General features: G+C 43.0%; 1 non-coding gene across 1 annotated transcript; it reads right to left on the bottom strand.

The window, feature by feature from the left end:
• Positions 1 to 1285: 1285 nt before the first annotated feature.
• On the bottom strand, positions 1286 to 1358 carry TRNAF-GAA. The gene has a single exon. It is a non-coding gene; the product is annotated as a tRNA-Phe (tRNA).
• Positions 1359 to 5692: the final 4334 nt, after the last annotated feature.

Below are 5692 nucleotides of genomic sequence, written 5' to 3' on the forward strand. Positions count from 1 at the left end.
GAAAAGAGACAATGAGGAGGAGTGGGTTCACCTCTGCAGATTACACCCAGTGATGGGAGTGGGTCATGGAGGGCACCCCAAAGGAGCACAGGTGCCTCCAAACATGGTCAAGTCTGCTTCACTATGGGAAATTTGCCTCCAAGACCACCACCCAGACAGAAGGAAAGTTTGTTGACAATCTGGGCTCCTTCCTGAAATGCACCTCGCAGTAGATACGACGTCGCTGAGCAAGGGGCAAGTGCAATAATCACGTGGTACCTTGGCAAAATGCAAAGGTCAGGTCACAAATTGTCAGCAAGTAGTTGTGATGAGGGAATCTTCTGCACCACTTTCTAAACCTTTTCTAGTCACAAACCTAGAATCTGATGGCTGTTGACATTCTTTCCAGGGAAACGTGTACATGAGCACGCAAGTTTACATTCAGTTTCAGAGACTCCAAAGACACCCCTCCACCCCTGCTGCTTTGTCAACTCAGGGAAGACCTTTGGAATAGCAGCTAAATCCCATTCTGCACATTAAAGCCCAGTGGGAAAATACCTTTTCACATCGACCACATGCAAGCAAGGAATTGTTCATCAGAATTTAAAAATAATCAGGACAGAAACGATGACCTTATCAAATGGTGGGGTGAAGGTCTTTAGAAATAACTCACATCAATTGCAAGTGATGTGTAAGCCTCACCTCCCCGCTGCCAAAACAAGGAAGAAGAAGAAATAATTCCTATCTCATAGTTCTAGCTTGTGATGTCCCTAACCAATAGAAGTAATAATGATGGTCAAAGTAAAACTCATCAACTGTGTATCTACCACATTCCAGGCCGCAGGCACAAACTTTGCTTATTTAATAAGAAATTACTAAGAATTTTAGGGACCCTTTTTTTAAGAGGTTGGGGAGTGGAGCAGGGACAGAGGGAGAGAGGGGGTGGAAATGGGGCTCGACCTCAGAGATCATGACCTGAGCCAAACCAAGGGTCTGAGGCCCAACTGACTGAGCCACCCAGGCACCCCTTAGTGGCCATTTTAAATAAGTTAATACACAGAGCTTAGAAGAAAGCTAGACACTTAGCAAGCACCCTAGGTAAGTCGGTTGTTGCTATTACAGCCAGGAAGTACAACGGTGCTCGTGGGTTTTTATAAAAAGGCCCCCCCAAGATCTCTGATACCACCCCTCCCTGAAAAGCCAGTGATCCACCCCAGAGATCTGCATGAGAGCCCAATATCCCCTAACAGCTTATATTTTGGTTAAGACTGCCAGAAAGTACTTTTAACATAAACATCAAAACCACTGCTGAAACCCGGGATTGAACCAGGGACCTTTAGATCTTCAGTCTAACGCTCTCCCAACTGAGCTATTTCAGCTCATGCAGGCAGCTTTTCCTGTAGAACTATAGTGCAATAATATTTGTTTTACAACAGTAAAAAAAAAGTAATATTCAGGTTCAGCCGGAGGTAGACATTTAACAAATAGTACAGAGGTGATGAGGCAAGGTCCCTGTTTCTGAACTTGAAGTAATAAATAATTTCACTTTTCTTGGTTATGTTTTTAACTGCTTTGCAATCTGTGTTTCCCATTTAAAAATACATTGTGGGCTCTTCTCATGTCAAACAAGACATCTTTAGTTGGCATTTCCATCTAATATATGCTTAATTTCTAGAAAAATGGCAGCATGGTCCACTTAAATATTTAATGAAATATCAACCTCCATAAAAGCCATGTTCCCATAGATGTGTAGACATAGCCAGGATTGGAAGCCAGCTGAAGACGACAGCTTCAAGGAGACCACGAAGGGGAGATGGCAGACACGAACAAAGGGAGTAGGATGGATGAAGTAAACTGAAAAGCTGTGGTAGCAGAGGAATGGGTTTCCAAGGACGCCCATGTCCTAACTGACCCCCAGAAAGCACAGTATGTTAGGGTAGCTGGCAAAGGAGAAGCAAGGTGGCCATGGAGTGGAGTTTGCTTGTCAGTTGACATGGACATGAGGAGAGGATCCTGGATTATCCAGGTGGGTCCAAGGTAATCCCCACAGTCCTTCTAAGTGAGGCCGACCAGGCCGAACCGGAGAAATGGCAGTGTGAGAGGGAGGCCGCCTGGCATGGCTGGATTGGAGGAGGAGAGGGGCCACAAGGAATGGGACAGCCTGGGGACGCTGGAGAAAGCAAGCAAGCAGACTCTCCCTGGAGCCTCCAAGGGAAATCAGCCCCACCGGCATCGTGCTTTCAGCCCCTGTATGCTGATTTTGGTCATCTCAGCTCCAGAACTGTAAGATGGTAAATCCGTGCTGTATTCAGTCACTACGTCTCTGGTAATTCGCTACAACAGCCATCAGAAACTACTGTTAAGTTCACAAAAAATGTACTTATTAGTTCCCAAGGAAGGAACAAATTTGAGACTCCTCTCCTCACCACCGCACCAAGGTGGAGAATCAGAACTGGCTGAAGATGTTGTGGCTGGCCCCACTGATGGTAGAGATGGGCTGTCAGAGGCCAGAGCTCGTCAGCAAGTGGGGGCTGCTGAGCGGGGGGCTGTTGATTGCGGTGCCCACAAAATTCCCTGGAGAGGAAGCTCCAGTGGGTCTTCGGCAAGCCCCTGGCAGCTGTGCTTTTCTCTTTTTTCCCCCAAGTTTTTATTTAAATTCCTGTTAGTTAACATACAGTATAATATCAGTTTCAGGTGTAGAATTCAGTGATTCATCACTTACATACAATGCTTGGTGCTCAACACAAGTGCCCTCCCTCACCCCCATCATCGATTCGACCCACCCCCGCCACCTCCCCTTCAGTAACCACCAGTTTGTTCTCTGTAGTTGAGTCTGTTTCTTGCTTTGCCTCTTCCCCCCCCCATGTTCATTTGTTTTGTTTCTTAAATTCTACTATGAGTGAAATCATATGGTATTTGTCTTCCTCTGACTGACATATTTCACTTAGCATAATACCCTCTAATTCCAACCAAGTCATTGCAAATAGCAAGATTTCATTCCCTTTTCTCGCTGAGTAATACTCCATTGCATATAGATACGCCATCTCTTCTTTATCCATTCATCTGTCCATGGACATTTGGGCTCATTCTGTAATTTGGCTATTGTTGATAACGCTGCTATAAATACCAGGAGGCATGTGTCCCTCCAAATTAGTATTTTGTGTGGTTTGGGTAAATACCTAGTAGTATAATTGCTGAATCATAGAGTTGTTCTATTTTTAACTTTCCGGGGAACCTCCATACTGTTTTCCGGAGTGGCTGCCCCAGTTTGCATTCCCACCAACAGTGCAAGAGGGTCCCCTTTCTCTGCATCCTTGCCAACACCTGTTGTTTCCTGTGTTGTTAATTTCAGCCACTGTGACAGGTGTGAGGTGGTATCTCACTGTGGTTTTGATTCGCAGTTCCCCGATGCTGAGTGGTGTTGAGCATCTTTTCATGTGTCTCTTGGCCACTTGTATGTCTTGTTTGGAAAAATGTCTGTTCATGTCTTCTGCCCATTTTTTAAACTGGATTATTTTGGTTTTGCTGTGCTTTTCAGTGAAAGAGAAACCCCTTTCCCCATCATGCCTGTGCTGTCTCTCCGTGCCCTCTATTAGCAAAGCCTAAAATTATGCCACCTGGCAAAGGAGATATTGTTATAGGAGAGCTACAGTAGTTCCAAGCAGGACAAAGAAGAATGGAAAGCAATGCATTGATCGATGCTGGTAGAGTGTACCGACCCCGCTTTTGTAAACAAAACGGTATGTGTGATATATGCACATAGATATTACAATAATATTTGTTTCCACTTATTATGCATTTACTCTGCAAGCCAGGAACAACACTAAGTATTTTGCATGTATTAACTCACTTGTTTTTTTTTTTAAGATTTTATTTATTTATTTGACAGAGGTAGAGACAGCCAGCGAGAGAGGGAACACAAGCAGGGGGAGTGGGAGAGGAAGAAGCAGGCTCATAGCAAAGAAGCCTGACGTGGGGCTCGATCCCATAATGCCGGGATCATGCCCTGAGCCGAAGGCAGACGCTTAACCGCTGTGCCACCCAGGCGCCCCTTAACTCACTTGCTTTTTATAACAACCCTCAACTGCAGAAATTATTAATATCACTATTCTATGAATGAAGAAGCTAACACACACGCTATTAAATAACTTGCCCCAGGTCACACGGCTAGTAAGTGGCAGAACAAGAATTACTATGGCTTCATAAGCATAGAAAAAAGAAACACATTCATACAACATATATATATGCACACACACACACATATATATAAAAGCTAACTGAATCTAGAATTTTAGAATGTATAGTATTAGAAATTCTGATACCTTAAATGCTTTATTTTGTGCCTCCAATGAATTCTACAGTTTGAAGGCAAGTTATCTTTGGTGAATTAAAGTCTCAGATTCTTTTACCCTAAATAATTTAAAAGCCAATAACCTCAATAAATAGTGAAGGTAAGGTTGCAAATCTATGTGATTTGAAATAGGAGACTGAATCTAACATCATTTTTCTTAGATACTTAGGTAGAATCAGTATAGTAAGAATCTGGGGACTCATTTCCCTGGGCCTCTGTTTCCTCATCTGTAAAATGGAGATGACACTAGTCATGGGCTGAATTGTCCATGCCCCCAAAATTCAGATGTTGAAATCTCAACTCCCAGTATCCCCAACATGTTACTGTTTTTAGAGAGAACAGCTAAAGAGGCAATTAAGTGAAAATGAGACTGTGAGGGTGGGATCCCGATCCACTCTGACTGGTGCCCTTGTAAGAAGAGACACCAGGTACACCTGCAAGAAGGAGCAGCGACAAGAGCGCAGACATTGGCAAGCCAAGGAGGGAGGGAGCCATCCCCTCCTGCACCTTGATCTAGGACTTCCAGCTTCCAGAACTGTGAGAAAATCCATTTCTTTTGCTCAAGGCACCCATTGTGTGCCATTTCATTATGGCAGCCCCTGTAAACTAATGCAATACCCAATGCCCAGAGTAAAGAAGGAGATTAAACAAGGTCATGTATGTCAAAAGTACGAGATGACGATCCAGTGGTAATGGTATTGGGAGTAATACAAAGAGGTGAAGCCAAAGACAAAATTCTATATTTTTTTTCAGATTTGGTTTTTAATTTCAAGGATTGACTCTCTGTTAATCCCTTTGTTTTGTGCAGTGTATTTTTTATAGAAGGAAAGAAGCACACTTCTGTCCCCAGTGTAAACCTCCTGATTAATATTGCAGGTACTTTGGGGATATAAAACATTTTCCAAAGTGCCAAATTCTTTTGTCAGAAACTGGGGGTCTGGTAATCAGATAATCACCATAGTTACAATTTCTTTCTACAACAGTTTGGTAGAAAAAATACATTTTTTAATGCTAGAACATTGCTTCAGGTCCTGACGAGTTATAGGATCATTTCTAAATGTTTCTTTGGAATACAAAACTAAAACATTTTACATCAGGATACCTTCAAGCTGTGGCTACCAGACGTTAGAGTTCAAGAGGCCTAATGCTTTGAATGAAAAATAAAATGACAAACATTTTTTAGCAAACCTCTGAAACAGCTTTTACAAAAATGAAACCAAAAACAAGTCAGAATGAAGGACTAAGGGTATTTAAAACAAACCTTCTCCTCAAGTCTATGACATTTCTCTTGAACAGCTTTGTTCCTTCGGCCTGTTTCCCAGAAGTGGTTTTCCTCAGAATAAGCCACAGTGATGTTACACT

Source organism: Ailuropoda melanoleuca, chromosome 2 (assembly GCF_002007445.2).
Source record: "Ailuropoda melanoleuca isolate Jingjing chromosome 2, ASM200744v2, whole genome shotgun sequence".
NCBI classification, from domain to species: Eukaryota; Metazoa; Chordata; class Mammalia; order Carnivora; family Ursidae; genus Ailuropoda; species Ailuropoda melanoleuca.